Here is a 23,994-nt window from a genome sequence, read left to right as displayed (position 1 = left end):
AAAGGTCTATTTGCAAACTCTGATGACATTTTGACATTGTCGGTGCAAGTCCCAGTCCCTAAATACCCTGTCTCCAAAGCCCAATCCTCTCTTCTCCCCCCGCCCCGTTCCATCCCCCAGGCTCAAAATAAAATGTTAGCCCCTATGGTGGAGAGCTCACATTCAGTTTAGTGCTTAAACCACTAGTCTAAGGAATACAAGTCCCTTGATGGAAGTGAAAAGTAATCCTGAAATTAGGGAAAACACTGTGAAGAGAGGCATAAAGAAAAGGTCAAATATCACACATGAAAATTTGCAGTTTTTAAAGTGAACCTTTTCCTAGCTTTCATGTTTTCACAATTACCTGGCTTCCTTCCCACAATGTTGTGGTGGTGGTAGGAGAGGGGGAGGGGGTGGGTGGGACTTAGAGGAAGAGAAGTGGGTCAGAGGAGATTCTGAAGCTCCTTCTTCCCTACCCTCGCTTCCTCCGTCAGCTTGCTATCACCTGCTCCATCCATCCTACTGTGGTCCAGCCCCAACTTTGTGGCCATATCAGGAAGGAGGGGTGAGTGATGGTGGTGATGAGGTCTGCACTGATCATCAGGTAGAGGGAGAAAGGAAGTTACAGAAGTGGATTTGTAGAGGAAAGGGGGAACCGAGAAGGGCAGGAAGTGGGTTTGGGGTTTCAGGGACCAGTATAGGCACATCAGTTCAACATCCACCCTTAGCACTTACGTATTTTAGTCATAACCTCACCTCGCTTATACCTGCCTATACTTTTGTTGATACATTTTATATTTTATATAGCTATACAATGTTATTCAGCTGTTTTATTCTGTGTTTGTACTGCTGCTTGCTTTGTTCCTCCTCCTGCTTTTTGTCAGTCTCCCCCATTAAATTATAAGCTCTTTGAGGGCAGAGAGAGTGTGTCCTGCTGCTTTTGTACTCTCCCAATTGTGCGGTACAGTACATAGCACCCACCGGGCACTCGGTAAACACCACTGAATGAAAGGGGGAAGGGGATGAAGCTCTATAATTCAGCAAGAAAGAGGCTGAATACTTTTGAGGCTCTTAGGCTAGTGAGCTTCCCCTGAGAGGAACTAGCAGCGAGCCTGTGATCCGCTGCAGTGCTTCTTCCCCAAGGTTCCAAGTTGTCAGCCCAGCTCCCAACTGGGCTCTTGTTTTGGGAAATGCTGTTGCTATTATGGCTGTACTGCTCTTGCTGCTGCTGCTGCTGCTCCTGTCCCCACCAGGCATTTCTGGTGATGTGGGACCCTTCGAAGTCAGAATTCCCAGGGAGAAGAAACGTGCAGAAGCAGGAGCAGCTGCTGTCAGAGCAGGGGCTAGACTGGACAAGATTGCCATGTTGGCAAGGAAGGACTGTTGTGGATGCAGAAGAGACAGGCTCAGGCCCCCTCTCTCATTGCCTCTTAATTATAATAATGGAATTTGTTAAGTGCTTACTGTGTTCTCTTATGTTCTCTTCCACTGTTCTCTTGACACCCTCTTGACAAACGGGTGCTTCCAAGGGACCTGCTGAGTTTTATGCCAGTTAGGATTGCTAGACTGTGAGCCCACTGTTGGGTAGGGACTGTCTCTATATGTTGCCAACTTGTACTTCCCAAGCGCTTAGTACAGTGCTCTGCACACAGTAAGCGCTCAATAAATATGATTGATTGATTGATTGTGAGTGACTCCCAACCTACTTGGCCTTGGGCAACTTCCTCCATCCCCTGAAGAGCCCAGGCAACAGGATTGACTACGATGGCAGTCAGGAGTAGACAGGAATTGCTGTAGTTGTCTCTTTGCCTTTGACAACTGGAAAAGCCAATGTACTGTATTGGTGAGGGAGTCCTGCCCCCCACCCCCTGCCCAAAGTGGAATCCTTCTTGGACTTCCCTTGAAGTCCTTTGGGATGTGGGGCGGAATCCCCAAACCAGACAGTCCCACTTAAATTGGGTGATTCTGGTCACCTCACTCTTTCATGCTCCCACTGTCCAGGCTGGTTCCAGGCTATAGTCAACCCTGTAGTAGTAGCCTGCAGTGGGAATCTCAGAGCTAGTTTACGTTTTGAGCGGAAATCTAGGGGGACTTCCAGATCAAAGTCTGCTCAGAGCATGAGGCCTCACCCTTTCCATGGGCTTCCTTCCTTGGCCCTGCAGTGGATCTTTCTTCCCCTCAGAACAGAGGCCATGACAGGGCTAAGAGAGGAGCTTGATTTCCACGAACAACAGAGTTAAGAAGGTGGAGTTAGTGTGATGTGGAAGGACTCGGTTTGCCACCCACAGAAACCTCTGGGTGAGTAGTGGGCCCTGACTGCTGTGCACTTAGTCTGCCTCAGTTTGGTCCTGCACATCAAGCAATGTGAATAAGCCAATGTGTCTCGCCTCCCTCCTTTAGAACCAGAGGGCCTGTGCATCCATAGGCCCAGCCACGTGCTTACTAACTGCTCATAGGTATTACCAGGGGTTGAGGCCAGAAACTGGAGCCAAAAGAAGAAGAAGATGCCCGACAAAGTGTTTGCTTTTTAGTCAGGTCTTCACAGCCAAGCTCCTTTTTTGGGCTTGAATGACTCCAGACTCCTTTATGCCCTCTCAGATTCAGGAGATAGTGACTCTCTCCTCTACTTCACTTTGTCACTGTGAGCTGGCCGTAAAGGGAGCCTATATCCAGATGATGGAGTGTCTTCTCTTTAAAGATGATTGATAAACCCACAAAGCAGAAGGTAAATCAGGATAAATCAGGTTATCACCCCAGAAGACACAATTATGAAAAAAAGCCCTGTTTTCAGTAGTCAGCAGGATCCTTGTGGAAGAAATGTTTATCAAAAGGCCCCTTTTATTATGATCCTTGGAGGCAGTTAGAAGAAACCCTTTTCCAAGTGCATTTTGCTTAGAGAACAGGTCTCTGAAATATATTAGGAAAATGGGCAACTCCAAAGGGACTGTATTTTCTGTTCAGTAGTTAAGTCTCAGTGTATGCTATATGGCTCGACTACATCACTGCAGGGTGCCTCATTGCTGCACACTTGAAAAGGTCGTTTAAAAGAAAAACGGGGATTTTGCACCCTTAGGGCCACATTTTTGAAGCACAGGACTTCACTGGCTCACTGTGGTTTAAATATATTTCTCAAACATGGCATTTTAAGATAATTTGTCAACTAAAAAAATGTTTATGTGATGGTGAGCAGAAATCCAATTTATAAACTTACTCATGTTTGATTAGTGCATATATTTTGGTTTGTGATTATAATTCACAGTACATTGTGGATTCACAACAACCTCAATTCTCCCTGTCTCCAAGAAGGTTAGGGCCATCGTTTGGATATTTAGAACACTCTTGGCCATCCTATCATTTCACCCAATGAGGATGGTGGGAAATAGTAGAAAAGAAAAAGAGAAGTTAATCTGCGAGCACTTTCTTGAGACAAAAGGCATTTAGGTAGAGTTTTAAGGGAAAAGAGGGAGTTGGTTTGGAAAAACAGAATGAGGAGGTTAAGGGGACTCGTATGTGCCAGGGGTTTGGGGGGTATATAGAAAGTAGATTTACCAAGCTGACTAGTGGGCAACAAGCATAAAGTTAAGAAAATGTAACACTGATTCCCAGGTACTTCAAGGTCCATGTGGATGTTCCTGATGATCTTCCTGCTGTTTGCTTCCTCTCGCTCTTCAACTCCACCCACCTACTGCTCCGTCCCTTCTCTCCATCTCACCAACTTGGACATAGAGTTGATCTCATCATTTCTAGTTACTGTACAATCTCTAACCCCACCAACTTGAAATTCCACTCTCTAACCACAACCTTCCCATCATCACACAACCCCACCCATAAATCTGGCGTATTTCCCTGCAGTGATCCCTGATCTCTAAACACCTGATCTCTCAACCCCTGATCTCTCAACCCCCTTCAATTTTCCAGTGTTATCATACCCCATTTTGTTTCCATACCCAACCTACCTTTTCATTCATTCATTCATTCAATCGTATTTATTGAGTGCTTCCTGTGTGCAGAGCACTGTACTAAGCGCTTGGGAAGTACAAGCTGGCAACATATAGAGATGGTCCCTACCCAACAATGGGCTCACAGTCTAGAAGGGGGAGACAGACAACAAAGCGAAACATGTGGACAGGTGTCAAGTCGTCAGAACAAATATAATTAAAGCTAAATGCACATCATAAACAAAATAAATTGAATAGTAAATATGTACAAGTAAAATAAATAGAGTAACAAATCTGTACAAACGTATATACAGGTGCTGTGGGGAGGGGAAGGAGGTGGATTGGGGGGTGGGGAGGAGGAGAGGAAAAAGGGGGCTCAGTTTGGGAAGGCCTTTCTTCACGTACAAATCCATTTCCTCAGTGCCAACCTCTACTCTTGATGCATCTCCTCTTTAGGCAACTCCCTTGCTGTGCAGCCCTCTGCCAGTCTTGTACCACTGTGCCACTAACCGGTAGCCCTGGATCACCTCCACGGTACACTTACTCCATCTTTGGGCACGAGCTGCGGAATGCTGCTGGCAGAAATCCAGACACTAGGTTGATCTTATCCCTCTTAGACTCATCCCCACTTGCCCTAACCACTCATTTGCCTAGTAGCAATACTTCTCCATCCTTATTTACTCCCATGCTCGTCGCTCATGGCAGCCATTTCAGGCTTTTAAACTCCCTTCTCAAACAGTCTGCCATGTTGCCTCCCCCATCTCTTGCCCCTAAGGACTTGCCACGTGTTTCATAGATAAAATTGAAACCATCAGGCAGGATCTTACCAAAATTTCCCCCGCACCTCTCCAGGCCCACCCTCTGTCTTCCTCCTCTTCTACTCTCTCATCCTTCCCAGGAATTTCTCAAGTAGCGACCTTCCACCTCTTCTTAGAATCTAGCCCCTCTAATTGTACCTCCAACTCTATCCCTTCGTAACTTATTAAAACATATGCCCCCTCCCTGACTGCTGTCTTCAACTGCTCACTCTCCAATGGCTTCTTCTCTACTGCTTTCAAATATGCCCATGTACTGCCTAGCTTAAAAATCCTTTTCTCAACCCATGGCTCCCTCCAGTTATCGCCCCATCTCACTCCTACCATTCTTCTTCCAACTTCTTGAGCAACTTGTTTACAACCACTGCCCCTACTTTCTCTCACCCAGTTCTCTTCTTGACCCTCTGCAGTCTGTCTTCCACCCCTTTCATTCCATGGAAACAGCCTTCTCTAACATCACCAATGACCTCTTCAACCTCTCAGCTGCCTTCGGCACTGTGGACCACCAGCTTATCTTGGATACGCTACCAAGTGTGGCTTCACTGACTATCCTCTTCTGGTTTTACTCCTGTCCCTCTGACTGCTCCTTCTCAATCTTTTTTTCTGGCTTCTCTTCTCCTTTCCATCCCCTAATTGTGGGAGTTCAGAGTTCAGTTCTTGGTCTATTTTCCACCCATACTAACTACTTTGGGCAACTCATTTACTCCCATGTCTTTAACTTCCACCTTTATGTGGATGATTCCCAAATCTACCACTTCTGCCCTGACCTGTCTCTTCCTCTGTAGTCTCACGTTTCTTCCTACCTTCGGATCATCTCTGCTTGGCTGTCCCACCAACGCCTTAAATTTAACATGCCCAAATGGAACTTCTCACCTTCCTACTCAAACCCTGTCCTCCTCAAGACTTTCCCATCACTGTAGAAAAACATCACCACCCTCCCTATCTCACAAGCCCTTAACCTTGGTATTATCCTCAACTCATCTCTCTCATTCAACTGTATATTCAGTCTGTCACCAAATACTGTCGGTTCTACTTTCACAACATTTGTAGAATCCACCTCTTTCTCTCCATCTGAACTGCTATTATGCTGATCCAAGAACTTATCATATCCCACTTTAACTACTTCATCAACCTCCTCACTGACCTTCCTGCTTCCTGTCTCTCCCTCTCCAGTCTCATACATCACTCTGCTGCCTGTATCATTTTTCTGAAATCATTCTGTGGGTGTCATCCCACCTCAAGTATTCACCCATCCATCTTCAAATCAAACAGAAACTCTTTGAGGCACTCAATTAGCTCTCCCCCTCCTATCGTATCTTGCTGGTCTCCTACTTATAACCAGGCCTGCATATGTCACTACTCTAGTATGAACCTATTCACTATACCTCAATCTCTCAAGTCTTACTGCAGACCTACCTTCCCCTTCATATCCAAAAGACCACCACTCACCTCAACTTCAAAGACCTACTCTTCCAATAGGCCTTCCTTTACTAAACCCCCTACTTCTATTCACTCTCTCTTCTGAGATGCTTATGCATGTGGGCCTATACCCTTTAAGCACTTATAGACATATCCTTCTACTCTGCCATAACCCCTATCTGTAATTTATTGTAATATCTGTCTCCCCCTCTTGTCAGTAAACTCCTTGTGGGCTGAGAAACATGCCTACCAACCCTATTGTATTGTACTCTCCCAAGTTCAATACAGTTAGTACAGTTTAGTACAGTTCTCTGCACACCATAAGCACTCAGTAAATACCATTGATTGACCATTGATTGAACACAATTGGTGATCTGTAACTCTGTACGTAGTCAGTCATATTTATTCAGTGCTTACCTTATGTAGAGAGCACAATTCTAAGCATGTAGGAGGATACAATACAACAGAGTCAGTAGATACTTTCCCTGCCCAAAATGAGCTTCCAGACTAGAGATGAGCTTAAAGTCTACTTACAGCACCACCTGAGGACATAGAGCTCTGAAGAGATCTGAAAGCAGCGTGGCCTAGTGGATAGAGCACGGGCTTGGGAGTCATAAGGACCTGGGTTCTAATTCCAGCTCCTCCATTTGTCTGGTGTGTGACCTTAGGCAATTCACTTCAATTCTCTGTGCCTCAGGTCTCTCATCTTGTATCTACTCCAGAACTTAGAACAGTACTTGACACATAGTAATTGCTTAACAAATCCTATCAATATTATTATTATTATTCATTCAGTTGTATTTATTGAATGCTTACTGTGTGCAAAGCACTGTGCTAAGCGCTACAAAAGTACAATTCATCAACAGAGACAATCCCTGCCCACAACTGGCTCACAGTCTAGGAGCGGGGGGATACATACATCAAAACAAGTAAATAAGCATCTGTAGCATCAATATATATGAGACTATGTCTGAGAAATATGATTCTTATTGCTGTTATAACAGTCTGAAGTGGAAAAAGATTGGAGGCTAGGAATTCTGCAAGTTGCCTGTGACAGAAACATAGGCACAGGGTAATTAGGCCCTGTACTTGGGCTCTGGAGGAGAAGGCACATCCATGAAATATTGCCAAAGAAGAGTTGGCAGAGTTTGATTAATTGCCTGTGGTGATGGATAAAGAATTAAAGATGACTCCCTGACTCAAGTTCCCCATTGAAAACTCATTTCAGAGTTTCCTGCTGGGACAGCCCAGATGGGATTGAACAAAGGAAGAACATTTCTTTATTTATCCAAATAAAACAAACAATCAGATGTCCTAAAGACAAGTATCCAATGAAAAAAATTACTCAAGGCAGAGCCACTGGGGTCTTGTTTCAGGCACTGAACAAACCTAAGCTTAATCTTGGACTGTGGAACATAGATCCCTGCTGGGAAAGGCCGGGAGACCTCCTCCCCAGGATCCATCATCCCTGAAGAGAATAAATGGACCCTGCTGGTTAGGGGAAAACAAACTTCAAGAAATTGTGTCTGGGGATGTGTACGAATGCTCTTATGCTTAATGCATACTCCTCCAAACCCCAAACAGGCTTTATTTAGTATATTTTAGTTTCTTTGACTTCCCTCACTGCAACAACACTTTTCTGGAAGAACTCTGCTTGCCTTTTATTTTACTTTCCCATTTCCTTCACAGAGCAGCGGCTTTGCTTCATCTGGCTTCAACACCCACTCTTTTTTCCTTTCTCCTCGCTGTCTTTCTTTCCACATCTCAAGGGGATCTTGCTCTTGCTGTACTTGGGGCAATCTCTCTCCCTTTTGGTTTAAATCTAATCTCTTCATGAGATAAGTTCTTGCAAGAACTGAAGTAAGCAGGTGGAAAAGGGAGAGAGAAGAAGAGGGGGTAGACAGTAGGGCTGGAGAAAGGAATCCTAGCAACAGAAGATGAACAGTCATAATCAATCAGTGGTCTTTATTGAGCACTTACAATGTGCAAGGCACTGCACAAAGTGCTTGGGAGACCTTTCAAGTAGACTGAAATAGTAATGAAAGTTAAAGAGACCTAAAAACACGGTGTCAATTCCAATTTGAATTCAATGACTACCTTCCCACAGCCTAATTTCCTTTTGGCCAGCCTAATTTCTATGTGCTTCAGTCAATCGAAAATATTTGAGTGCCTATCATGTGAAAAGCACAGTATTAAGCATTTGTAAAAATTCTAAAGAAGTAGAAGACATGATCCCTGCCCACAAGGAGCTTTCAAACCAGATGGAAGCCTTCCAGTTCTGTAATGTAGGCTGATTTGTTTAACGTGACCTTGTTATCCCAGAAAGACCAGGGCAACAGGTTCATGCTAGATAAGTGAGATAGGAGGATGGGGTGGGAGCACTAGTGAATTGTAAGCTATGGAACTATATCCCTAGAAGTCCCTCCTCTAGGCTGAACTTCGGGTTCTGTTCTTCTATTACCTCAAAATCAATAAGTTAAAGTTCAATGAGAAGGGTGTCTTGCGGGGAATAAAGAGTGAGTGCTGATGAATAAGAGGGAGAGATCTGATGCAATTCCTTAAAGCCTTTGGTCAGGAGTTTTGGCTTGACACAAAGATGAATGGGTAACCTAGGAGGGTGTGAGAGATGGAGGCAGAACAATTAATCAATCAGTGGCATTTATTGAACTCTTACTGTGTGCATAACACTGTACCAAGCAGTTAGGATATTACAGTACGACAGTTGGTAGAAGTGATCCCTGCCCACAGGAAATGTACAGTGTACCGGGGTATACAGACATTAAAATAGGTACCGGACAGTAAAGTGAAATATTGACCATAGGGAAGGGAGACAAGGGACAGGGAGACAAGTAAGGAGGCTAATTCAGTAGTCTAATGTGGTGATATAAGCCCCTGGACCAGGATAGTGGCCCATTTGGGATGGAGAAGAAAGGGTTGATCTGGGAAATGTCATGGAGGAAAAAAACACACCAGGATTTGGCCACAGACTAAATGTGAGAGCTGAAAGGCAGTTAGGAGTCAAGGTTAATATAGTGGCTCGGCTCCTGGGACAGAAATGATGGTGGTGTCATTGACTGCTTTAGGAAATTTAGAAGGAGAAGTGAATTGGGGAAATAAGATGAGTTTAATCAGTCAGTCAACCAATGGTGTTTATTGAGTGCTTACTTTGTACAGAGCGTCAAACTAAGCACTTGGGAGAGAAGAGTTGGTAGACATACTCCCTTCTCACAGTGAGTTCAGTTTTAGATATATATAACTTGAAGAGACATCCTTGTGTAGATGTCCTGGAAGCAAGAGGAAATGTGAGATTGCAAAGGAGATGAGAGATGGGGGCTTATGAATCATCAGTATAGAGGTAGCAGTTGAAGAGATGGGAGCTGTGAGTTGTCTGAGTAAGAAGAAAAGGAAACCCAGAACAGTCTTGAGAAAAACCCACCGTTAAGTGGTGAGAGGGAGGAACATCCAGCCGAAGAGACTAAGCAGGAGCAACCAAAAAGATAGGAAGATAAGAAGAGAGCACTATGTTGATAAAACCATGGTAGGACAGTTTCCTGGAGAAGAGAGTAGTCAACAGTGCTAAGTGGCTGAGAGAATGAATAGACTTAGGGTAGAGTAGACTGATTAAATTTGGGTCTACAATAAGTAGCGATGTCCAGTGGATAGAGCATGGGCCTGGGGTCAGAAGGACCAACATTCTAATCCTGGCTCCACTTATCTGCTTGGGCAAAGTCACTTAACTTCTCTGTTCCTCAGTTACCTCATCCTGTAAAATAGGGATTAAGACTGTGAGCCCCATGAGGGACATAGACTGTGTCCAACCTGATTAGCTTGTATCTACCCTAGTGCTTAGTACACTGTCTGGCATATATAGTAAGCATTTAACAAATACCATTTTTTAAAAAAATTGGCTAAAAGGAGATCATTGGTGACTTTGGAAAATGGTTGGAAATCAGATTGCAGTAGATCTTGGAGGAAGTTGGAGAAGAAGAAGTCTAGACCGTAAGCTCACTGTGGGAAGAGAGCATGTCTAGTAACTCTGTTGCATTGCACTCTCCCAAGCACTTAGTTATAGTGCTCTGCACACAGTAAGTGCTCAATGAATTCCATTGATGGTAATGGTGGTGGTGATGATGGAGACAACAGGTGTGTACAACTGGTGTAAGGAATTTGGGCTGAAATGGAAAAAGGAAGTTGAAGCAGTAGCTGGAGGGTGAAGTGGGATCCAGAGAAAGCATTTGCATATGGTCCAGATTTAGCCTGTGGTTAAAAACTCCAGGCTCTGCTATTATCATCCACCTCATATTTTTTTTTCCTTTGGTTTCTTACTCTTATTAATCCTCTGTCCAGCTAATACCAATGTATGAGAGAACTCTCCTTTTGGTCAGGTTGTCCAGGAGGTGATTATCGCTCCCTGTGCTTCACTGTCACAGAGTGGATTGAGAGCTGTGTAGGTTGGGTGGGGGGAGTAGATGACTCAACACACTCTAGATCGTCCTCTTTCTAGAGAATGTCTGCCCTTTGTCTGCCCTATCAATCACAGAAATAAAATAAATTGGCTTTAATTTTCCCCCACACAGATTTTCATAATATAGCTACAACTAACCATTTGGAAACTACCCCATGTAGTTTCAGTACAAATGGTCTCCCCCGAGCCTTCTTGTTAACGTTATCACAGGAGCCTTCTTAGCTTTCTTAAATGTGTAGTCAGTGGGGAGATTCCTTTCTCCATGAAGTTTTGACACATCTGTCAGCTAACTCATGCACTCCCGATGTACAGTTTAGCACTCCAGGTCACTCTGTGTATTAGCGATAATCCTTGGAGGGGTCTGGGCCTATAAACCGATGAATAAGTCACACTCGGATGCAGCAGGGCCGTCTTTCATCTCTGAGAGGTGTAATATGGGCAACATTAATATTTCATCCAAATGTGAAAGGGAAATTAACACAGGTTACTAGAATAAATCAGAGATATTTAGTTGTATTTAGCAGTTGCAGGACCCAGGTATAAGGAAACACAATGGTGTGGAAACGACCTACTGTACAGAAAACAAGAGCCACTGAATTTTGAGTTATAGTGTTAGGTAGAAGAAATAGCTTGTTGTTTGGCTCTGGCATTGCCCCAGTTGCCTTTCTCCATGGAGTGTCTAATGCTGCAGGAGTCTCTGGCTCATACCCTTCCATTCTCTGACCTTTTGGTGCTTTTCTCACATTGACCCACAGCCCAACCAAGGGCTCATAGAAGAGTTGTGGTCTGGTCAGAAACACCACGTGAGGAGACACAGGGCTGATTAGTCAGTCCCGAGAGACACTTCTGGCTTCAGGGGGCTCTTATTGCCTTGCCTGATGGATCCTGATGGCTTCCATTGCCTAGTGACCAAGTGGTAGCCACACTACAGGGCCAAATTCACCAATTCAAATAATAGAGCTGGCAAGAACCTCAGGAGATCTTTTGACCCAGCATCTGGACCTTCACTATTCCTGATAGGTGAAAGTTATCCGGGTGTGCAGCAGCCTGGCATGGGGTAGTTCCCTTTGTTCAAAGACATTAGAGCATTTATGAGGCAGTGAGAAAACTGTGAACCATGATGAACGATGACCATTAGCAGTAAGACACAAGAAAGCACTGCCCAGGGAGGTTCTGGAGTCTGCATCCATGGAGCTCTTCACGATGGAAGCAGATAATCATCTGCCCTGGATGGAACGCTTTGGTTATTCACCTGGAATAAAGGTTCTCATAAAGTTCATTCCAACTCCATTTTTCCTCAACATAATTATAGTAACTGAGATATTTAAGCGCTTGCTCTGTGCCAAGCATTTGGGAAGATACAAGGTAATCAGATTGGACCAGTGCATGTCCCACCAGGATCTAAGGGACAATCTAAGGGGCAGGTAAGAAAAGGTGTTGAATCCCCACAAAAGATGAGGAAACTGAAGCATAAGGAAGTGAAATGACTTTCCCAAGGTCACAGAGCAGGAAAGTGGTAGGGCTGGGAGTGGACCCAGGTCCTCTGACTCCCAGTCCCCTGCTTTTTCCACTAGGCCATGCCCCATTTTGTACCATGTTGAAGATGAGTCGAGGGAGCTAACTGTGCAAGTGGCATCCATTCAGTTAGCGATTTTCCTCCCTGGCTAAGTCTTCCTTTCCTCTTCTGCTCCCTTCTGTGTCGCCCTGATTTGCTCTCTTCATTCATCCCCCCTCCCAGCCCCACAGCACTTATGTACGTGTCTGTAATGTATATTAATGTCTGTCTCCCCTTTTAGACTAAGCTTGTTTTGGGCAGGGACTATGTCTGTTATGTTGTACTCTCCCAAGTGCTTAGTACAGAGCTCTGCACGAAGTAAGCGCTCCATAAATAAGATTGACTGACTGACTGACCCTCAAAGCAGGTGCCCAAAAGGGAGGCTAGCTGAAAGATGCTTTCCTCTCAACAGATCCTGTTGGGCCATATCTATTCCTTCAGGAGCCTAAAAAGGACAGTCAAATTCATCATTTTCAAACACACTTATAAAAATGGCTCGTTAATTCATGGGAGACTAACGCTGTGAGTGGTGATATGTGAGTAGTGATGAATGGCATTGCATTGGTATGAAACTTCCTAAAGGTAAGTGGAGGGGAGAAAATGCTTGCGCTTTTAACCCCAATACCTAGCCTGTAGTGGCAGCTCAGTAAACATTAAATTATAAGAGCTGTTTGAAAACTGTGCAAAACGTAATGTTGAGAACACATGGCATCCTTTAACATTGGTCAAAAGTTTACTTCAAATAATGGAAAATGTGAAAGCAGATTATCATAATAATACTTAAGCTGATAAAATCTGCTAAGATTTCTGCTCTGAATAGATAGGCATATTAATTTCCTGTGATGGCTTATGATTTTCTCAGGGGAGTATCCCATTAGCCTCTGTTGCATGTGAAACAATCGATTGGGATACTGTTAACCTTTTTAGGCAACTGGAAAAAGCGCCTTTTCACTAACTCTGGGAGCTCCTTGAATAGGGCTTCTATTATTACTGAATCTGTGTCACTCCTGTCTAGTGAGGTTGAGTTAATCCCAGGTGTACTATACGTGTTTCCTGTGCTGGGGATGGGCATGGGGAGTCCTGCCAAAATCCATGGTTGTTCTTGGCCTCCTGCCTAAGTGGTCCATATTTGTAATTTATGAAGTGAATTTTGTCTTTTCACCTGTGGCACTTTCAAGGCTGTGGTTGGGTGGTGTCAGGTGTTTCTTGATGAATAGCTCAGTGAGGACAGGATTTACAAAAGTTTATTTTGTTTCTTTTTTTTTTTTTTTTTGTCTTGAAAATTATTGCTGGCTCAAAAATAGGCCAGAAAGCAAACTAGCGTGAACTCTTCAACACCTCTCCAGATTCAACAAAACTGACATTTATAGCTTTATTGTAGCAGAGACATGGCATTTGGATTCAGATTGTTTGGACTGTGTAGTGTCAGTATAAATAGCTTTGATTGACTCTTGTATGGAGCACATCTGGAAGCAATTTATGGCATTCCAGCTAGATTAAAGCACATTTTAAAGGAATTCTACCAGCCTTTTTTTTTCCCCGGCTATGGTGAATAAAGTTTCAAAGAAGGTTTAGCTGCTGTTAGACATAGTGAAGTCAAATTCAGGGCAAATGGGGAAAAAAAGATTTGTTTTTCCAAAAGAGCAAAACATTGAAGTGACTTTTTTCTGGATGGCTTTCTTCACCCTAGAAAGTAAGATAAAGCTTCTGACACCAGGAAACTGTTATCCCTGCCTTAAACTGGTGAACTAAGTCATTATTAAGGAGCTGAATAGATTGACTTACCAGGAAAGATTAAAAGAGTCTAAATATGTGTAGCTTGGCTGAACAACAATTGAGAGGAGGGATAAGCATCTGCAAGTATCTAAAGGAAGCAAACCAAGGGGTTTATCATTCCATAATGTGCACATCGGATACTCTGAAAAATAAATGAGAAATATGCGCTCCAACTGGAGCTCGGAAATATTTATCAGAAAAGCCGTATTCCTTTATTTATGTCACAGGCAAGGTTGTTTGAGAAAGCAAATAATGCATACTGGTTACTCAGAAAGCTCATGCTTCATGAGATAAAAGTGTGTGTAGCTGGGGGGCAGGGGGACAGGGGAGGAAGCTTGGAAAAGCAGCCTCAGGGCTCCAAATCCTCTGACCTCTTCCAAGTTTAGCAAGAGGATTAAATGTCTGTTTTCCATGAGCCCCATGTGGGACAGGAACTGTGCTGTGTCTCATCTGTTTAACTTGTATCTACCCCAGTGCCTAGCACAGTGCCTGGCACATATAAAGCTTTTAGCCAATAATACAACTAGTATTGTTATTACGCATTGGAAACCTAACGGGATGCAGTTTGTTCTGTACCATTAAAGGAGGTAGTTTCAAATCATCTCCAGCAGTAGAAGCAGCGTGGCTCAATGGAAAGAGCACGGGCTTGGGAGTCAGAGGTCATGGGTTCAAATCCCGGCCCTGCCACTTGTCAGCTGTGTGACCTTGGGCAAGCCACTTAACTTCTTTGTGCCTCAGTTACCTCATCTGTAAAATGGGGATTAAGACTGTGAGCCCCACAACCTGATCACCTTGTATCCTCCCCAGCACTTAGAACAGTGCTTTGCACATAGTAAGTGCTTAACAAATGCCATCATTTTTATTATTATTATTATTATTATTACTATGTCATGAATATTCTGGTGTCCACTTGTCTAAAAAAGGGCAGATTCTATATTCTAAATTTGACATTTTAAAAGGAACAGTGTGTTTAAAGTATATGATGTTATCATCTTTGTATCCACCCCAGCATTTACCACTGTGCTTGGCACATATCACAATTACTATTATTATCACTATTAGGTACAACTGCATTTACCCTTGTGTGTTTTACTAGGCATCACCAGCTAACATCATTATCCAGATCCTCATTCGTCAATCACTAACCAATTCTTCAGAGACTGCCCCGCTGAAATTACAGAGAAAAGGTAAGTGATGGCTGAGATACACTATTTCAGGATGCCTTAGGCTAATCCAATATTAAGAAAAGATCCCCTTTCCCAAGTCTTTGGTTTGTTTTCTCAAAGAAACCCACATTATAGGCACTTAATTAGCAAATCAAAACAACCTAGAGTTAATTTATTCCTGTCTTCATTTTCTATTTTGACAAGCCAAGAGGGGCAAAATTCAGGCATGATTTAGACTGTCATTCTTCCCCGTAAATGCCTGATGGGATAAAACCAATAGCCCCCTGCAAAAAATCAGGAATAATAATTGTAGTATTTGTTATGCACTTACTAAGAGCCAAGCACTGTACTAAGCATTGAGGTAGATATAAAAGAATCAGGTGAGACACAGTCCTTGTCCCATATGGGGTACACAGTCTATATTGGGGATAGAATAGGTCATTCTAAAATGAATCCTCATTTTACTGATGAAGAAACTGAGGCACAGATAAATTATATGACTTGTCCTAGGTCACCCAGCTGGCAAAGTGGCAGGTCTAGGATTAGAATCTAGGTCCTCTGGCTTCCGGGCCAGTGCTCTTTCCATTAGACCACACTGCCTAAACTGCCCTTCCTCCGCTCCCCCATTATGTCCTACTGTTATTGGTCGTTTGGAATGGAATCACATATATGGGAGTAGTCAGGTCTTGGCCAGTATTAGATCTGCGTATCCGTCATCCATATTCTTGTGCCTCTCCCCTCTCGTAGTTGCTTTCAACTAATTGGTCTTGTTTCATATTAGGAAAGGGCCATCTTCATATTAGAATGAATAAGTTGGACTGTTACTGTGTAGTGAAACATCCTGTTTAGCGAAATAGAGGCCGGCTTCACAGTACTTATATAAAATCGACTTATACTCTATTTCCCCTGTCTGTAATCTGTTTTAATGTTTGCCTCCCTGGAGACTATAAGCTTCCTGTGGGTAGGGATTGTGTTTTCCAACTCTGTTGTATTGTGCTTTCCCAAGTGCTTAGTATAGTGTTCTGCACAAACTAAGTTGATCAATAAATACTGTTGAGTGATTTTGCTCTTTGCTGCTTGCTCTTTGAAATGTGCTAGTGCTAAATACTGCCATCAGATGAAGAATTTGCCTTGTTTGTATTTGATGCTTATTCTTCAATTATCTTTGCGTAAACTTTAAAACGAAATTCAAAACCAACGTCTGTGAATCCATCTTTGTCTCAGGCACTGTGGAAACCTGAAAGAATAACAATAGATAGTTCCTGTCCGGGAAAAGCTCCCAATCTCTAGTGAAGGAGACAGGGCAGACACAGAAACACGCATGCTGTAGTGACAGAAACAAGAGAAACGTACCAATTGGCATTTTATGAACATACCTGCAAAGGTTATTGGAAGTTTCTGGAGGGGTTGGAGTGCCTGGAGCCAGGTAGTGATTGTAAGAAAAAGCTGACTGGAGCAAAATGGCATTCTGGTTTATTCATTCAAAAGTGACTGGCAAGTAAGCGGCATGATTGTCTATTATACACGTACCTGCTTCTTTCTCCAGGTAAAGGTAAATTACTCACATCATTATCCTGCATCTTACATACTGTCCGTTCGTTTTCCAGGATCTTCTCCCAGAGGGCCTTAGTTCAGTCTGATGGAGTCCATACAGAGGAACAAAGTATATCTTGTTATGTGCTCCAAGCCATCTTTTTCAGTTCTTTTATTGTCTAGGCAGTCAGGAGTAGGCAGTGACAGGAAGAAAAAGTATTTTAAATGGATGCCATTGTCTTAGTCGAGAAATCCCCTATTAGCTTAAGGACTGGTGCACTTCAGACACTGAAGTGAAAAGCAGATCAGCATTTTAAAACCCTGGACTGTCAACAAACAGGACATTTCTGGGGTATAAAGGAAAGAAGGAGGAGCGGGAGGGGGATGGGAGTCAAGAGAGTGGTAAAAGAGAGGGAGCATCTGTTTCAGCTCAGGGACAGAACCTGAAAAGAGCCGGAGGCCCAGACTTGTTCCTGATTCATGTTGTTAATACTCCTGTTGCTTCTCACCTTGCGTTGCCCTCTGTTGGCCCCGGCTGTTTCAGGTTCATTCCCAGTGCTGAATTCCTCCCCACTTCTCTCTGCTCTTTCTTTTCCTTCCTCCCTTAGCTATTGCAAAAGATTCGTTTGGTTGTTAGTATGTTTGGTTTTGTTCTCTGTCTCCCCCTTTTAGACTGTGAGCCCACTGTTGGGTAGGGACTGTCTCTATATGTTGACAATTTGTACTTCCCAAGCGCTTAGTACAGTGCTGTGCACATAGTAAACGCTCAATAAATGCGATTGATGATGATGATGATTCGAATGTATTATCTGAACTGGTCAGGGTCTGCGTCTCTGAAGTTTCCCGGTTTCGCCTCTTTAGACTTCCCTGTTCACAGCACCCAGCCTTGACCAAAAGGGCTGTCTTTTTTACAGCTGTTGTCAACGAAGTTTCTTCCTGGGCCATATCAGAAACAGAAGTTTATGGAAATGGGCATCGGCTTGAGTGACCCAATTCCCTGTAAGGGAGGTCAGGTCAGATGTGTAACGAGGAGTGTAAAACTAATTACTAAATCAATAGCAAGATAGAGCTGCAGGCTATCTGATATATGCTTTGTTACTGCTTTTCTAGGAATATTGGCTCCACCTAGTCTTTTAGGGACTTTGGATTTAGTTAGTCCTTGCTCCCTTATTTGAAAGTCATAAATGATGAACTGCTCCTCAAAGCGTGGTGCAATCAGGTGCGTGATGGTGTCACAGTTTTAGAAACAATTTTGGAACATTGGGCTGCCCTTAAGGCCTTCCTACAAGATAAATAGCTCCTTGAAAGGAGGAGCAATTATTTGTAAAGTTCACACTTAACCAGGAAAAGTGACCTAGAGAAAACTATTAGTGGAATTGTCAGTGCAATCTTAATATCTCTTCCTATGTAGACTGTGAGCCCCGTACGAGGCAAGGACCGTGTCTGACTACTTTATCTTGTATCTCCCCCAGCGCTTAGCACATTAAGCACATTGTAAGTACTGAACAAATAACATTATTATTGTTGTTGTTATTGTTCTCCCAAAGAGAGGTACCTTGTTGAGACCACTGTGGGAGAATAGTGGTGTGTAATGTGGGTGGAACAGCAGATCCTTACAGGAAAGTTAGGGTTGTCTTCAGATGATACCTGAGGTAAGCAATTGCCTCAGGGTGCAGCGTCAGACAGGGCAGAGGCAAGGGAAGGGAAGAAGCAAAGCAGTGGCTGCAGAAGTGAAAAGATCTGAGTTAGAAACGGTGCTGGTGATAGCAAGAACAAAATGGCTCAGGAGCATCAGAGACCAGTCAGAGGATCCCCAGAGAGACCGAATAATTAGTAATTGCAGCATTTGTTAAGCACTTAATGTGTGCCAAGCACTGAGGTAGATACAGGTTAGTTTGAACACAGTCCATGTCATCATCATCATCATCAATAGTATTTATTGAGCACTTACTGTGTGCAGAGCACTGTACTAAGCGCTTGGGAAGTACAAGTTGGCAACAAAGAGACAGTCCCTACCCAGCAGTGGGCTCACAGTCTAAAAGGGGAAGACAGAGAACAAAACCAAACATACTAACAAAATAAAATAAATAGAATAGATATGGACAAGTAAAATAAATAAATAAAAAGAGTAATAAATATGTACAAACACATATACATATATACAGGTGCTGTGGGGAAGGGAAGGAGGTAAGGTGGGGGGTGGAGAGGGGGGCGAGGGGGAGAGGAAGGAAGGGGCTCAGTCTGGGAAGGCCTCCTGGAGGAGGTGAGCTCTCAGTAGGGCCTTGAAGGGAGGAAGAGAGCTAGCTTGGCGGATGGGCAGAGGGAGGGCATTCCAGGCCCGGGGGATGACGTGGGCCGGGGGTCGATGGCGGGACAGGCGAGAACGAGGTACAGTGAGGAGATTAGCGGCAGGGGAGCGGAGGGTGCGGGCTGGGCTGTAGAAGGAGAGAAGGGAGGTGAGGTAGGAGGGGGCGAGGTGATGGAGAGCCTTGAAGCCCAGGGTGAGGAGTTTCTGCCTGATGCGCAGATTGATTGGTAGCCACTGGAGATTTTTGAGGAGGGGAGTGATATGTCCAGAGCGTTTCTGGACAAAGATAATCCGGGCAGCAGCATGAAGTATGGATTGAAGTGGGGAGAGACACGAGGATGGGAGATCAGAGAGAAGGCTGATGCAGTAGTCCAGACGGGATAGGATGAGAGCTTGAATGAGCAGGGTAACGGTCCATGTCCCACATGAAGCTCACAGTCCCCATTTTACAGATGAGGTAACTGAGGCACAGAGAAGTTAAATGATTTATCCAAGGTCACAAAGCAGGTAAGTGGTGGAGGTAGAACTAGAACCCAGGACTTTCTGATTTCCTGGCCTGTAGTCTATCAACTAGGCCACACTGATTCTCCTGATCTACTGGCTCAGGAGCCTAAGTGGGTTTACACAGGGTATCACTGTGTTTCACTGCGTGCCCATACACTGTAACATAATGAGGTCATACAGAATGGGAAGGGTGTCAGTTGTCTGAGACCAACCCGGAGGGAAGTACATTCGATGCTTCCTCATTGTGATCCATTCTCTGGCTAGAATGCTATTGGGGCATTAGGGATCATTCATCCTATAATGCTTTTGGATACAGTGTGCTGTGGCAAAGCTGTTTGTGTGCATTCATTCAATCATTTAGAGTGCTTACTGTGTGCAGAGCACTGTACTAAGCGCTTGGGAAGTGCATGTGTGCGAGGTTGGCCAAGAGGGCTACAATGCTACAACCCTTTTTGGAGGGCTTTGCAAGTACACAGCCCCATGTTATAGGATAACTGGACCACATTCCCCCTCCTGTTTCTTCAGTAGTCAATCTGATTTATTGATTCCAAAAAATAACTGCCCGGAAATTGACAGGTCTGACAGATGAAGACATTTCTTGTCGTCTTCTTCTGAATTGCTGAGGAAAAGTGGCAAAGTGAAGTCAGGAAAGATGCAAATTATTCTTAAAGTCCCCTAAAAGAGCAGTTTTGCCGGAGTAGATACTGAAGAAAACCTGGACATGAGTGGAAAATCCAGAAATGTGTAGAACTGTTTTTGCCTCTAAATAAGAATTAGGAGGAGTGTTATACTGGGCCCACAGGAGGAAGAAATCTTTATTTAGGTATGTGTGCAGTTTTTTTACATTCTGGGTGAGTAGTTCAACGTACCCTTAGACAGCCTTAAAATTGATGAGATGGTGCAATGATTCTAAAATGCAGAAGTCAAGAAAATGTATTCTCTGGGGCTGTTTTCCCAGTCTGTGCTTCATACTATTTCCTCCATGTTTGTGCCCAAATACACCATTATTGTTTCAGTGGTAGGGTAGGATGTGACAGACCAATCCCTTTTCAAATTCCATGGGCTTCTATGGTGGGCTGGACAAAGTGAGAAGCCTATGAAGAGGGAGGATGGGAATAATGCAGTCACAGGGTTAAAAAATGGTTTGAAGTTGTGTTGGACCTCTCCTTGAAAAATCCTCTTTGGAGAGGGCTGGGTAGTAACAGACCACTCAGTTTCTTTGCTTCTACAGGTTAAAGAGACATTACTGTAATACAAAAAGGCAGAGGGAGGCTCATGGACCTTAGGATTGCTTCCTAATTTTAATGCTGAACTAGAACTCTGAAGACCATAGACCCTCTCTAGACTGTAAGCTCTATGTGGGCAGGGATCATGCCTGCCAACTCTATTGTACTGTACTCTTCCAAGTGCTTAGTACAGGTGTTAGTATGCCATAAGAGCTCAATACATGTCATTGATTGATAAATGGTGGTCAGCCTGATTCCACCTTCAACTGGATAGCTTCAGATTCAGTGAGTGTCACTCGTTGGAACCGAGGAGACCCGGATTCTAATCACGGCGCTGCCACTTGCATACTGTGGGGTCTTGGGCAAGTCACTTAACTTCTCTGTGCCTCCACTTTCTTCATCTATAAAATGGAAATTAAATACCTGTCCTCCCTCCCCTTTAGACTGGGAGCCCCATGTGGATCAGTGACTGCCTCCAATCTGATCATGTTGTGTATCCCAGCACTAAGTACAGTGTTCGCACATATCAAGTATTTAAATACCGCAATTCATTCATTCATTCAATCGTATTTATTGAGCGCTTACTGTGTGCAGAGCACTGTACTAAGCGCTTGGGAAGTACAATTATTGTTATCATCATCATCATGAGAGAAGCAGCGTGGCTCAGTGGAAAGAGCATGGGCTTTGGAGTCAGAGGTCATGGGTTCAAACCCCGGCTCCGCCAATTGTCAGCTGTGTGACTTTGGGCAAGTCACTTAACTTCTCTGTGCCTCAGTTACCTCATCTGTAAAATGGGAATTAAGACTGTGAGCCCCCCCGTGGGGCAACGTGATCACCTTGTAACCTCCCCAGCGCTTAGAACAGTGCTTTGCACATAGTAAGGACTTAATAAATGCCATCATCATTATCATTATTATTATCATAAGTGCTCTCCAGGGATGAATGGCGGAATTAATGATGAAAGTTTGCCAAACTCAGGGTGGTCCCTAATGTCCATGCAGTTCAAAGCAGCAGGGCAGCTAGAACAGGGATGTCAGCCACCCTGGACAGCAGCTTGTGTCATTTGGGGTCCAGGCTCTTCAGAAGGACGTGCACGAGAGGTGTCCCAAGACCCCACTGCCTGTTTCTCCCCAAGATCAATGAAACATACCGAGTACCCACTTCACTTTTCTTGGATTGAAGATGAAGCTGGAAACCCAACAGCCAGTTAAGCAGTGAGAGTCTTGTTAGTTTTCTTCTCTCAAGCCACTGGGCTAAATAGAGGTTCCACGATAGGCCTTTTGGCAAGAGTCTGAAGTGGAGGGGTCAGGTCTGTGTTAACGCTAAGCATTTGGAATGTTAATTGTGAAATTGTAATCTTGTTTTCTTAAAGAGCTCATTAATTTATAAGGCACTACATACACCATAGGTTTATGGATACTTAATAAATGCTAAACAGTGTTGTTAATAATTATGTTGCCAATTTGTACTTCCCAAGCGCTTAGTACAGTGCTCTGCACACAGTAAGCGCTCAATAAATACGATTGATGATGATGAGGTAGGAAGTTTTTTTTACATACTTCTTGAGATGGTATTTGCAGAAAACCAGTCCACAACATCAAGAGATTAAAATATGAAAGACTCATAATCCTGTTTTCTGGCCACAGCATGCTGAATTGTAGCAAAATTGTAGTTTATCAGTCTCCTCATACTATTTCTTGGCGTTTATTTGCTCCTCCACCTTCGCACCCGCAATGAAGCCCTGCTTTTTGCCATTTTGTCTCATGTCTCTATCTTGCTGCGGGCTTCCATGTCCCAACTCCTATCTCCCAATCAATGTTTTTTCATTGCCTCCTCTCTGCTGTCCTGTCCCTGCCTCTGCATTCTTCTCCCAGAGCTCTTCAATAAGGCCTTTTCATTCTCCGTTGTTGTAGGTTATATGTAATGGGGCACAGGATTCAACCAATCCTAAAAGGTCAATGAGTTGGATAGAGGGAGGTCTTACCTTGTGATTCGAGTGCCTTTTACTCTCTCAACTCATATTGGATTGTTATAATCCTTTTCATAATCTGCATTTGCAATAGTACTTTGTAAATGGTTTTGGGAAATCAGTATTTTGACAAATACTGAATTTTACTCTAGGTTCTTTTTTTCTTTAATGTTGAGTACGCAAACTGTCTTTGCATAAAATAATTATTTATCTGCCTCGTAAAATGTATCTCCGGTCATCTCAAAGCAGACTCGTTTATACGTAGACTACATAAAATTTGCATTCTACTCAAGTGTCTCATTTATAAATGCCAATAAATATGCCAGGCAGTGTGCCAAGCACACTTTAGAGACTTGTAACCTGATAATAGTCATAGTCAATAAGTGTAAAATTTCATGATTTTTGTAAAACTGAAAACTCTTAACTTCTCAGTGTTTGGAAGGTACTCTATGAAGTTAGAAAGAAGCTATAATGTAAGTTTTTAATATAAGTATAATACTACTTTAATCAAAAGTCAAGGAGTAGTTCTACCAAAATTAAGTGGGTTCTTTTTTCACCCAGAATCTAATTGGGAACTTGAAAGCAAGGTGTGGAAAAGGATTTTCTAAATGTCTGCAAGACCTCATATTCTTCCAGCGATTATTTATAATGGCAACAAAAAACATCCTATTTAAATGACATATTAAACCTTTCGATGGAAAACAGTCTTGAATTGTTACTGTGATTTCCCACAAGCATATGTAAATAATATGTATGTATATGTGTGTCAGGAGGGTGGGTGTAAACTGAAGGTTTTTGTAATATACTTTGAAAGTATGCAGTGAAAAATTATTTTTGTTAATACTGGTGAGTCTTAATGTTAATTTATTCCCTAGATCATTGAGTGAAAGTGTGGATGACATTGTTCAGAAGTAGTTTTCACTGATTTTAACAGAAACCATGTGTGCGTAGAGGGTACTTGCAGTTCAAGATACCAAAACTAGGTCATTGATACTATGCAGACTGAATAGGCTTTCTCATTTCTTTGTTTTAAATTAAAATTTCTGTGCAGTGAAATCCTTTAAAGTAAATGCAAATGAATTGGAATATAAACCTGTTAAATCAGCTAAAACTGTTTTTATAATTGTGGTATTTTTTAAGTGCTTACTGTGTGCCACACACTGTACTAAGCACTGGGGTGGATACCGGCAAATTGAGTTGGACACAGTCCTTGTTCTGCATGGGGCTCACAGTCTTCATCTCCATTTTACATATGAGGCAACTGAGGCATAGGGAAGTGAAGTGACTTGCCCAAGGCCACAGAGCTGGCAAGACGCGGAGCGGGGATTGGAACCCATGACC

General features: G+C 43.3%; 1 protein-coding gene across 1 annotated transcript in view; it reads left to right on the top strand.

Annotated features, from left to right (window-relative positions):
- RARB (retinoic acid receptor beta) overlaps positions 1 to 23,994 on the top strand; it is a 512,522-nt gene that overhangs the window by 80,517 nt on the left and 408,011 nt on the right. Inside the window, exon 2 of the mRNA XM_038767604.1 lies at positions 15,044 to 15,134. The gene's annotated coding sequence lies outside the window, so the exon portion shown is untranslated. The remainder of the gene's footprint in view (positions 1 to 15,043; positions 15,135 to 23,994) is intronic.

The sequence above is a fragment of the Tachyglossus aculeatus genome, chromosome 2 (genome assembly GCF_015852505.1).
Source record: "Tachyglossus aculeatus isolate mTacAcu1 chromosome 2, mTacAcu1.pri, whole genome shotgun sequence".
Taxonomy (NCBI): Eukaryota; Metazoa; Chordata; class Mammalia; order Monotremata; family Tachyglossidae; genus Tachyglossus; species Tachyglossus aculeatus.
The sequence above is the reverse complement of the archived record's forward strand: the minus strand, read 5'-3'. Positions and strand labels throughout refer to the sequence as shown.